Consider the following 13,433-nt stretch of genomic DNA (forward strand, 5'->3'; position numbering starts at 1 on the left):
GACTTCAGCCAACCAAGAGAACAGGCTGGCTTCAGGAAAGGACATTCTACGATGAATCATATCCATGTCATCAATCAGGTAATCGAGAAATCTGCGGAGTACAATCAACCACTCTATAAGGCTTTCATAGATTATGAAAAGGCATTTGATTCAGTAGAGATACCAGCAGTCATAGAGGCATTGCGTAATCAAGGAGTAGAGGAGGCACACGTGAATATCTTAGCAAACATCTACAAATATTTCACAGCTACCTTGATTCTCCACAAGAAAAGTAGAAAGTTACCTATCAAGAAAGGAGTCAGGTAATGAGACACAATCTCTCCAATGCTATTCACTGCATGCTTAGAAGAAGTATTCAAGCTCTTAGACTGGGAAGGCTTAGGAGTGAGGATCAACGGCGAATATCTTAGCAACCTTCGGTTTGCAGATGACATTGTCCTATTCAGCAACGATGGAGATGAATTAGAGCAAATTATTGAGGACCTTATGGGAGAAAGTGTAAGAATTGGGTTGAAGATGAATATGCAGAATACAAAGATAATGTTCAATAGCCTGGCAAGGAAACAAGAATTCAGGATCGCCAGTCAGCCTCTAGAGTCTCTAAAGGAGTACGTTTATCTAGGTCAATTACTCATAGGGGACCCTGATCACTAGATAGAAAGTTACAGAAGAATAAAATCGGGTTGGAGTGCATACGGCTGGCATTGCCAAATCCTGACTGGGAGCTTACCACTGTCGTTGCAAAGAAAAGTCTACAATCATTGCATTCTACCTGTGCTAACATATGGGGCAGAAACTTGGAGGTTAACAAAGAAGCTCGAGAACAAGTTAAAGACCACATAAAGAGCGATGGAACGAAAAATCTTAGGACTAACGTTAAGAGACAGGAAGAGAGCGGTGTGGATCAGAGAACAAACGGGGATAGCCGATATTCTAGTTGAGATTAAGCCGACGAAATTGAACTGGGCAGGCCATGTAAGGCGTAGGATCGATAACCGGTTGACCATTAGGGTTACAGAATGGATACCAAGAGAAGGGAAGCGCAGTCGAGGTCGGCAGAAAACCAGATGGGATGATGAAGTTAGGAAATTTGCAGTCGCAAGTTGGAATACGCTAGCGCAAGACAGGGGTAATTGGAGATCGCAGGGAGAGGCCTTCGTCCTGCAGTGGACATAAAATATAGGCTGCTGCTGCTGTTGCTGCTGCTGATGATGATGATGATGATGATGATAGATGGCGAGAGGAGGCGATCGCGGAGGTTTACGGGGGTTTCATACTCGTAGTTGGAAAAATTACATAAAATGCCCCAGTCTCTTCTTGTAAGGCTCGTCAGAAATGCGGCAAAAAAGGACGGCCCTCACACGAGCCTGTACGGTGGTTCTATCGCCTATATGAATTGTAGTAACATTTAAACACTAATTAAAATAACAAACATCGTGCAATGCACGGACCATGTAAACCTGTAACTATCCCGCTGGATGACCACGAGCAGTCGCTATCAAAACGCTGGCATTATGATGAACGCCGGCAGCGGGGGCGAACGGTTAGTACAGCTATTGGATTCACTGCGAATCCGAAAATTTGATTCATCATCATCATCTGCATATTTTTATGTCCACTACGGGATGGCGTCTGTCAGCGATCTCGAATTACCCCTGTCTATGTGATCTGCAACACTTGGGGCGCGGAAAAACAGCCTAAGAAGGAAAACAGCGTGCATGAAGTTCGCCACCATCTCTACTCGTCCTTGATCATTACACCACCGAATGATTACCAACAATGAGCACACTGCATGGCAATTTGCAGCTGCGGCAGCGCTATATGAGAAGACGCGTGCTCTCCTCCCCAAGTGCACATTTGATCGCGTGACCTCCAACTAACCCGAATATTGAGCGCGTGGAAGATAATGTCCATCAAGTGTTACGGCTCAGAGTTACGCGCTTTTTCTCGCACCCGTAGTGTATGGGTCGCTCACTCATGACTTTTGCACTTTATACGGAATGTCACGGCGACGACGACAGCAAAAATTTGTCTGGAGTGTTCATACAATTGCTGTCGCAATAAAAGGAGAAATAGAAAACAGGCGTCGAGCTCGCTTCTACCTCGGCTGTGGACGTTGCAATGTGCAATGGCTACAAATACTGCATCAGCACCAACGACAAAACCAATAGCGGGCACCTCGCGTATCGGGTGCTTCGCCAGAAGCCGTCTGATGCTAAAAGGGAAGCATATTTTCCACCGTATAAGCACCAGCGGAAACATAATACTAGGCGCGCGGCGAGACAGCGCACGCGAAGGGACTTCATAGAAACTCTGGCGTACCGCCAGAGGTTCTATGAAGTACTTGACACAGTGCTGTCTTTGTTAAACAACAGGTGTCCACCTGATATGTGGCAGCATAAGTCCCACATTGAGCAGCTTGCCATAGGGAAGGAAAACGAAGCATATATAACATAGTTGAACGGTGACGACCTTGAACTTGGACGCCTGATTTTGCACAGAGATATGCTGATTGACATTTTAAGCCAGCAAAGGTCGGCATCATTGCACACATTTGGGGACGTCGTGCACATGTTTACTGGGGGGGGGGGGGGGGGGGGCAAGGGCGAACACCTGCGAAACCTTTCGCCGGGAATGGCCAAGCTAAAAAATTGTGTTGGCCATACTGGTCTCGTCGACCACATCCGAGAGCTCCTTTTCTTGTCTTCGGCGACTGAAAATGTACTTGCGCTCGACGACTGGACAAGCCCGTTTGAACCATCTGGGAATTTTGCACGCCCACAAATAACTCTCCCGCAAAATCAATTTGGATATAATTGCCGATGACTTCATTTCCAGGCCAACTGCCCGAACGGACACTTTTTCAATGATGGTGAAGTCATCGCATCCGACAACGAATTGATGTCTTTAATAGGAGAGAGAAAGCCCACAATTCACAAGTCAAAGCAGACCACCTGTCTTAGAAAACAACGCAAAAAGTTATACAAAGGAACGAAAATGGGGTCCATAACAGCGCAAGCAGAGTGAGGGCATCTGCGTAAGAAAAGACGCGTCGTTGCGTTATTTGTGAAACTCCCTTGTCTATCTGTGCATTTTCCTTATTAATTTTCATTCGTCATATATGCTGCATTTGCCTCTCAATAACACAATCCACGTTGTTCCTATATTTGCTATCCAGTCCTTTCGCACTTTTGCGATATCACTGTCTTATTTATTTATTTGTTTGTTATTATGTTTAATTATTTGGGCACCTGATCATTTTTACTCTATAATCCTTTGTTGTGTCTCCGGAAAATAAACAAAACCAGTGGTATAAGGCATGCTTTAACATGTAATGAAACTATGGCGTTATGGAATCACATTATACTTACGCATATAATTATAGTCATAAGTTGTGTTCGGAATTCGTATATATGTTATGTATGCATATGTTATGTCTTATCTTCTGAATAACTGACCTTTCGTCAGGAAAATATTTTTTGATTGTATCTTTTGTACTAATTCTTTTACAAGGCGTTACATTGCTTTTTCATAGATGTGTACTTGTGCGACTTAATACTCACAAAACACATGTATATCCCAAATGTGTTTAACTGAATCCACTTGTCGCATGGCGCAACCAAAAGACGCCAGTCTCTTGGCGGTGCGAGGGGACTCACGCTGTAAAACTGAATTGTCTCCTACTCTGAGGTGTTGCAAATACTCATATAAGCTCGTCACTTCCGTGAACAATCTTTCGAGGTCACACGAAGTTTCCAGTGTTAGTGTTATTAAAGGTTATACATATATATATATATATATATATATATGTGCATACATGGGTGAGGTTCGGAAAGCTGGTCAGGATCCAGCCCACCCCCCCAGAGAAATGAAAACTGTCCGCCTGTGCGTTGTGTAACCTTACGTTTCTAGTCAGTGTTTGTACCCATCCTTTAGAGCGTGTCTTGCGCGGATATAAAGTAGCAAAGCGTTGGTGCGTGTCCCACACATGTTCTCGTATAGAGAATACGGCAGCGTTCTTGAGTTTCGTTTAGCGCGTGCGTGGAAATGCTTATAAATAAGCGCGAATCTTGTGGTGTTAGCGCATAATTTAAGCAAGATTTTTTTAGTGTGTGTTCTTTGTGGACAAGAGAATGAAATTGTTAGTGCGTGAGTCGCATGTTTTACATGCGAGTTTTGTCCGCAAAGTTAAAGCGACTCTGACAGTACATCCATGATGCAAATGTGGCTCTCAGTGGCACTTGTACGTGCCATACTGGCGGATGTGAGACTGTTCAGGGCGTTTGTGCTGCGTATGATATTTAATTGATCACTTATTTAGAGCATTTTCAAGTATTCTACGTTTGCTCTCTGCGACACAACGATCTGGTTTTGTTGAACTCAGAGGTACATGTGAGCTCGCTTGGCGGCACAAAATTTTGGGTCCAAATTATTGGGTTAAGCGAGGCCTGGTGGATTTAAAAAGATTTCGGGCGCTTGCGCACAGTGGTGTGCTTTGTCACTGGGAATGACTCTTAAGTGTCGGAGGTTGCGAGAAAGTTGTGAATCCTGGTCTAATCTCAAAATTGTGGGCCTCAGCGAAGGTTTAATTATTTGATGGCTGCTTTGGTACTATTATTAGATAAGGTCAGGTGCGTTGATTCGTTCGCTAGACCCCGTGGCTTTCGGTGCGAGCAAGGCTCTTTCCTGTGCCCTGCGGTTCGTGTGTGTGCTTGTGTATTCCCAGGGAGAAGGCCACAACGAGGTTAATGCTCAGACCTCATGCTCGAGAGTGTCATCGGCCATCATTTTAAGAAGCAACCCCGAGTTCACGGCTGACCACCGACGCTTCGGGCAGCCTGACAGCTGGTCACTCTCAGGTCGGATCTCCGGCGGGGGAGGAGTCTGTTGCGTTCCGAATCGGCCGGGCGCATTCTTTCATTGTATCCCATCGAGGCAGGCACTTTCATCAGCGAAGCCCGGACGGCGACAGTGCCCGACACCGACGTTGACGAGCAAACAAGCACCCCAAATCGGCAGTGCGCATCATTTGTGTGTTTCCCCCGATGCCACCACCTTCATCAGCGGTCGCGTACCGGCGACGTGGCGCGACACCGGCTGGGACGCGATGAAAAAGAAGCTCACGAAGCGACCACAACCCTCACCTTTCGTGGAAGCGGGGACCAGCGTGAAGGTCACTCTCCCGACCCTGGCAAGACGAACGTCACTGAGAGATAGAAACCAAGGAGACAACTTTCGTAGAAGTGTGAATCCCCGGTTTCCAGATTGCCTCGTCCTTGCTTCGAAGGTGCAGCATTGGAGGCGGAGTTCTGCAAACAATACGACCCCTCTGATTGGCCGCACCAAGGTCCTCAGATTCCCTAGTCGGGTCAACTAGGGAAGACCAATGTTTTATAAGCAGACACCTTGCGTGCAGTGGTGGGTCCTGACGTGTTCTGATATGCATGTGCTCAGACATGTAGTGAGCTGAGACTTTCGAAGTGCTCCCCCATAGAGTGGGCTTCCCTATTTGGAGCCACTGGAAATATGTAGAATAAACCCTCTTTATCGCTCTTACCCCCGGACGTAGTCATCCCTATGGCTGAAGGAGCACCGCACCAAACGCTACCCGAGTCCCAACAGCGGGGCCACCGTCTTTCTTTACATGCATGGAACCCTAGAATTCTTAGACATTTGGGCTGGGGTATGCATGTGTACACACACAATATCGTGATGCATGGGGGTTTCCACCTGGGGTTATGGACTAGAAGACCTGATTTTTCTGGAGCACAAAGGAACCAAATTTGTGCCGCCGGGGCATGTACGTTGTAGAAAGCCTGTTGATGGGCGTCTTATATGAAACTTGGTGATCCTCTTTTTATCCAGATCGTCATATCATCGGCATAAATTGTGTATCTGATGTCTGGAACTTGTTGTAGTGCCCTGTGTATTCTGCACAAGGCAAGGTTGACCAACGTTGGGCTGATGACTGATCCTTGCCGAATGCCTTTCTGAGGGGCGAGTAAGCCTTTAACGTCATGCTACCCACGCTAATTCTGAAGATGCGTTCCTTCAGAAAGCTACGGATGTAATTGTATAGTTTTGTACCACATGCAGTAGCTGCAAGTTCTGTAGCATGCCGGCGTGTGACACATAATCGAATGCCTTTCTAAGATCTATTGCAAGGATGGCTCTTAGTTACGCCAGGCTAGGTTCTCGGGTGATATCTTCCTGTACTTGGAGCAACACGTCCTGTGTAGATATGTACTGCCTGTATCCTATAAGGGAGTGGGATAAATATGCCGTTCTATCTAGATGTGTACGGAGCCTATTGAGCTTAATGCACTCTGATACATACTTCAGCAAACGCTCTAGTAACTTCCCCCTAGGACATGTTGGCCAAAACCGGGCTGTCTCAGTATTTCTAGCCCCTGATGCAAACACCGATAAGTGTGCCAAGCCAGGACAGCCGCATTAACGAGGGTACGTTTCTGAGATAAATGTGGCTAATGCTAATGACGCACTTATGTTCTTTCGCTGTTACAGACAGTATATTAAAAGGCGTGTGCTGAGAAGAAAATTTATCATGGCTGTAGCAGTATCTTTCAAAAATTCTTTAGGTTCATGAAATATTTATTGGAAAACAGTGAATGTAGGCACAATAACATTGAAGGTTGTGTAATGTGGCGTATGTGAGCCGATCTATTGACACGTTGGCTCCATTGACAATGGCTTATTCGATCCTTCGTTGTTTACGGACATAGAATAGGAATGACGCCTCAAACACAACGTGCTCGCTTACTGGATCACATGCATAAAGTATATATATACTTTCACCGTCTGTACTGTGCACAGCCATTCCTCACTACAATTATTGCATTGACGTTGATGTAACTCTGAAAAAAAAAAAAACAGGCAGATCCCACGCCCTCTGGGAATCTATGTTATGCGAAACAGTGTGCGGGGAGCCTACCAAGTTATCGAAACGACCATGAGAGCATCAAGATGTAGGCGGCTCTTTCACGACCTACAAGACACGCATGTCATGAAATTCATGTCATGAGTAGAGATGACCCATCTCTCCATTGACAATGGCTTATTCGATCCTTCGTTGTTTACGGACATAGAATAGGAATGACGCCTCAAACACAACGTGCTGGCTTACTGGATCACATGCATAAAGTATATATATGCTTTCACCGTCTGTACTGTGCACAGCCATTCCTCACTACAATTATTGCATTGACGTTGATGTAACTCTGAAAAAAAAAAAACAGGCAGATCCCACGCCCTCTGGGAATCTATGTTATGCGAAACAGTGTGCGGGGAGCCTACCAAGTTATCGAAACGACCATGAGAGCATCAAGATGTAGGCGGCTCTTTCACGACCTACATGACACGCATGTCATGAAATTCATGTCATGAGTAGAGATGACCCATCTCTACTCATGACATGAATTTCATGACATGCGTGCTCAGGAGCGAGCCGGATCTTTTGAGCCGCTCTTTTTAAAGAGCGAATGAGCCGCGGTTCAGTAAAAGTGAGCGGCGGTTCTTTTGGAGAAAGGGAGCCGGTTCTCTCTCTGAAAGAACCGCCGCTCACTTAAACCACGACTCACTCGTTCTTCAAAAAGAGCGGTTCAAAAGACAGCCGAAGGCGAGGGGGTGGAGGCTACTCATGCGAGGAACGGCGGGAGGGCAGTTGCTTTCTCGCACCGCTAATAGATGGCGCGGAAATCGCACCCAGCAGAAGAGACGGAACGTTCGCCACGGCTCGAGAGGCAGCCGGCTTCCTCTCTCCGAAAGAACCGCCGTTCACTTACTGAACCACTGCTCCCTCGCTCTTCAAAAGAGCGGCTCAAACGATCCGGCTCCCGGTTGTTTCATGACCGACATGACAGGCATGTCATGACATGACATATCATTTATGTGTGTCATATGCTCTTGTCAGAGTATGCCAATTTTGGTACATATCAAGTTAACGAAACGACCATGAGGGCACAAAGTCGTAGGCGGCTAGATAGATGGATAATGTCAAAGTAGCAAATGGTCGCCAAGAAATGCTTGCATTTAAAATTGACAGTCACTTTAGCATACGCCAAGGAGGCTGAAAGCGACAGCCTGTGTGCACAAGAGAAATTCATTAAATTACTTGACATTTTCGTTCGAATGCGTTGCCACTTCTTATTCCTTTTTTGGGTCCGATCAAAGGTCGCCGGTACGAGTGCCTTAATTGAAGCTACCTTAATTACCTGTGTCTTAATTATCTCACCCTAGTTAACACCCTAACATCCTTATTAAGATTACCATTAACACGCTATCTCACCCTAAATTCAGGCTTTGAGTGGCGCCTGACACCGGCAAAAAAATCGGGCAATTTGCCCTCAGTCGTGCGAAGCTTAGGCACAGCGAAAGTGTCAATCCCGATCTCTTACTGGCTGCTACTGCTAGGTTGCTGCTAGGTCTTAACTTGGTTTAACTTAACTACGCATGTAGGGAAGGTATTCTCGAGCAATCATTTTCGCAGGTATCTTCCCTTTCGCTACATTTCGCGTGATTACCGCTGAACGCGTTGGCGCCTACGAGCGACAGCATTCCTGGCATGCCACAAGCGCATGCAGGCAGGAGCTGTGTCTGTGTCGGGGGAAGCGAGCGCGCACCTGCGCCGGCGGTTACTAGGCAACGCGAGGTAACGTCATGGCTACTGCTTCGGCGCGTGCGCGGCTAGGCAACGCGGGTGGCGTCCGCAGCAGCTCTGCGCGTTGCCTCGCTGGTGCTGCTACAATTTCTTCTCTATATTGACACGTATACATGTTTATCTTTCACCGGTGGCCGCTTTCCACCGGCTAACAAATGTTAAACGTTATCGGTAGGCGCAGGACGCGCCTGTATCGGAAGTTTCTAGAACGTTATCGATGCTTCTTTCCATTGCCTGTTTTCACCGACGCTTCTGTTATCTGATTGCATGACTGACGCGAATTGTCTAGAACTTTCTGGAAGACACGCGGGCATCAGGGATTAATCTAGAACCTTCGATGACTCAGGTATAAAAGCCGACGCGTTTCGCCGCTGATCAGATTTTCGACGATCGCCGACTGTGTTCGCCGCTATCGTTGTGCTTTGAGTGTACCTTGCTTTTGTGGGCACAGGTTCGCCCAATAAACAACCAGTTTCGTCGTACACAGTTTTACGACTGTTTTCTTCAGCGTCACTACTACGTGACATCTGGTGGAGGTGCTAGTGCGTTCATGCAGCGAACGCCCCCGCAAAGCCGCGACCCAAGCCCAAAACCGGAGGACGAGACCAACGTCGCCAAGGACCAGCGAGCTAGCCGTAGGCAGCAAGGACTTGTGCCGGAGTTCGGACTTCTCCCCGAAAAGACCACCGCAATCAAGGCCAAGTCAACGACCAGAATGGCAGCACCAGCGTCCCCCATCCTGCTGCAACAACCTCGGGAACCACCGACCTTCCGTGGATCATCGGCTGAAGACCCTGAAACCTGGCTGGAGACATACGAGCGGACCGCGACGTTCAACAAATGGAGTGACGATGACAAGCTGCGCCATGTCTATTTTTCGTTGGATGACGCTGCTCGCACCTGGTTTGAGAACAGAGAGACCACCCTGGTTACGTGGGACCTTTTTCGTGAAAACTTCGTGAGGACCTTCACGAGTGTCGTACGAAAGGAGAGGGCAGAGGTTCTCTTAGAAACCAGAGTGCAATTGCCGAACGAGAACATCGCTATCTTCACGGAGGAGATGACTCGCCTCTTCCGCCACGCCGACCCCGACATGTCTGAAGAAAAGAAAGTTCGGTTCTTGATGCGGGGTGTCAAAGAGCAACTATTCACCGGATTGATGCGCAACCCGCCCAAGACTGTCGCCGAATTTCTTTCCGAGGCCACAACGATCGAGAAGACGCTTGAAATGCGCGCCAGGCAATACAACCGCCGTGCCCTGACCAACTACGCCGATGCTCAAGCTCTAGGCGCCGACGACCTGCGCGAGACCATCAGAGCAGTCGTTCGCGAGGAGCTGCAGAAGCTCTTACCCAGGTCGCAGCCTCAAGTGGCATCTATCGCCACCGTCGTCAAAGAAGAAGTTCAGCGCTCACTTGGAGTTCCTGATGTGCAGCCGCAATCGCCGCAACCCCAGCCGGAAGCGCTGACTTACGCCGCCGTTGCCCGTCGTCAAGGCCCTCCTTCACGCTCGCACCAGGGCCAAGTAACGCCGCAGTTCCGTCGCCCACCGCCGCCGCCGCAGCCAGCAGGCCCGCCCGTCACCCAGCGCAGCTACCCGAGAAAGACGGACATTTGGCGCGCCCCCGACCACCGCCCGCTCTGCTATCACTGCGGGGAAGCTGGTCATGTCTACCGCCGATGCCCATACCGCGAGATGGGCCTACGTGGGTTCGCCGTCAACGCGCCGCGTCCACAGCTTGGCGAGCGGCCACGTGACATCGCCGACTACCTCGCCGGAGCCCAGTGGCAACCACGACGACCCTCACGCTCGCCGTCACCAGGACGTTACCTGTCGCCGCAGCGCCGACCATACACTGGCCCAGCCCGGGGCCAGTCCGTGAGCCCCTATCCGGGAAACTAAAGGCAGCAACCGATGGAGGTGCGGTTGCTGTACGACGCAATGCCGAAGATCCTCCGACGCCGCCGACGACGACGATTCGCGATTCATCACGACGAGATATCAGCACGCCGCCTAGCAACAGCCTTGACAACACTTCACCGCCGAAAGAAGACCTTCCGACGCGACGTAGCAGCAGCAGAGCAAGCCGACGCAGCCGTGATCCGACGCCACGAATTAACCGCAATGCCAGACGCCGGTCTACCGATCTAGACGTGCTCATCGATGGTCATAACGTCACCGCTCTCGTCGACACTGGAGCCGACTATTCCGTCTTCAGTGGCCCGTTCGCCGCCAAGTTGAAGAAGGTGAAAACAGCCTGGCAAGGACCCGATATCCGGACAGCGGGAGGCCACCTAATAACGCCGACTGGAATCTGCACAGCGCGAGTCACGGTAAACAACCGCACTTACCCGGCGAGCTTCGTAATCCTGCAGCACTGCTCCAGGGATGTCATCCTAGGCATGGACTTTCTAAATCGACACGGTGCAGTCATCGACTTAAGGTCCAAGTCGATAACGCTTTCAACGCACAACGCGATACCACCGCATACAAGCATAAGTTACCATGCCTTGAATGTGCTTGAAGAACAAGTCACCGTTCCGCCTCGCTCCAGCGTAATGATTTCCGTCGGCACCGAAGTGCCTGCAGACATGGAGGGCGTCATTGAGGGCGATCATCACTTACTGCTGGACCGTGAAATTTGCGTCGCTAGAGGCATAGCTGAGCTACGTGCAGGGAAAGCAACGGTGATGCTCACGAACTTCAGCCCCGAATACAAGCACATTAACAAAGGCACCACGGTCGCCTACATCGACGAAATAGTACAAGCCAGCAGTGCTTTCGCCTTCACGGATTCCAGTGCACCCGCAACGACGACTATAATACCTGAACCAACTTTCGACGTCAATCAGAACCTTCCCAGGCATAAGAAAGAACGACTAAAAGCTCTGCTCCTGCAATACAAGGATTGCTTCTCGTCGTCGTCAAAAGTTCGACAAACCCCTGTCGCCAAGCACCGCATCATAACCGACGAAAATTCCCGCCCATTGCGTCAGAGCCCGTACCGAGTTTCGGCGCGCGAACGCGAGGCCATAAGGCGACAAGTCGACGAAATGCTACGCGACGACATCATCCAGCCGTCCAAGAGTCCGTGGGCGTCCCCCGTGGTGTTAATGAAGAAGAAGGATGGAACCCTACGTTTCTGCGTCGATTATCGTCGCCTCAACAAGGTCACGAAGAAGGACGTATACCCCCTCCCACGGATTGACGACGCCTTGGATCGACTGTACAATGCAAAGTATTTTTCGTCGATGGACCTCAAAACCGGCTACTGGCAAATCGAAGTCGACGAGAGGGATCGGGAGAAGACGGCCTTTATAACACCAGACGGACTGTTTGAGTTCAAGGTCATGCCGTTTGGTCTTTGCTCGGCACCTGCGACTTTCCAACGCGTTATGGATACAGTACTGGCAGGCTTGAAGTGGCAGACTTGCCTCGTCTATTTGGACGACGTCGTTGTGTTTGCCTCAAGCTTCGAAGAACACCTGCGGCGCCTTGAAACAGTTCTTCAAGCAATCAAAACCTCCGGACTCACGTTAAAGCCAGAAAAGTGCCGCTTCGCGTATGAGGAGCTCTTGTTTTTGGGCCACGTCATCAACAAGTCTGGAGTGCGCCCCGACCCTCAGAAAACTGCGGCCATCTCCAACTTTCCTCTGCCCGCTGACAAGAAGGCAGTGCGTAGATTTCTTGGACTGTGCGCCTATTACAGGCGCTTCGTCAAGGATTTTTCACGGATCGCAGAGCCACTGACGTATCTCACGAAGGCCGACGTCGAGTTCAAGTGGGAGACGCCGCAACTCGAAGCATTTGAAGAACTGAAGCGACGCCTGCAATCGCCGCCAATACTTGCGCATTTCGACGAAAACGCCGATACCGAAGTCCACACCGACGCAAGCAGCGTAGGACTCGGCGCCGTGCTTGTGCAGAGGACTGATGGACTAGAAAGGGTTGTAAGTTACGCTAGCCGGTCGCTATCGAAGGCGGAAGCAAATTATTCCACAACAGAAAAGGAGTGCCTCGCCATCATCTGGGCTACATCAAAGTTTCGTCCCTACCTCTATGGCAGGCCCTTTAAAGTTGTGAGCGACCACCACGCCTTGTGTTGGCTAGCTAACTTGAAGGATCCTTCAGGTCGCCTCGCACGATGGAGTCTGAGACTTCAAGAATTCGACATCACCGTCGTTTACAAGTCCGGGCGAAAGCACTCTGACGCCGACTGCTTGTCTCGCGCCCCCGTCGAACCGCCACCACAGAACGACCAGGATGACGACACTTTCTTGGGACCAATCAGTGCCGACGAATTCGCCGAACAACAGCGAGCCGACCCGGAACTAAGGAGCCTTGTAGACTACCTGGAAGGCAAGACCGTCATTGTGCCGAAGGTGTTCAGGCGAGGATTGGCGTCGTTTTTCTTGCAAAACGACATTCTCCTAAAGAAGAACTTCTCGCCTCTCCGAGCCAACTACCTCCTCGTGGTACCCTCAGCATTGCGTCCAGAGGTTCTGCAAGCTCTCCATGACGACCCAACGGCTGGACATCTCGGTTTTTCACGCACTCTCGCGAGGATACAAGAAAAATACTACTGGCCTCGCCTCTCTGCCGACGTCGCCCATTACGTAAGGACATGCCGAGACTGTCAGCGACGCAAAACACCGCCGACAAGGCCAGCCGGACTTCTACAGCCGATCGAGCCACCTCGCCGACCGTTCCAGCAGATTGGGATGGACTTACTGGGGCCTTTTCCGACGTCGACGT

The sequence above is a fragment of the Dermacentor silvarum genome, unplaced genomic scaffold (genome assembly GCF_013339745.2).
Source record: "Dermacentor silvarum isolate Dsil-2018 unplaced genomic scaffold, BIME_Dsil_1.4 Seq573, whole genome shotgun sequence".
In the NCBI taxonomy this organism is placed as follows: Eukaryota; Metazoa; Arthropoda; class Arachnida; order Ixodida; family Ixodidae; genus Dermacentor; species Dermacentor silvarum.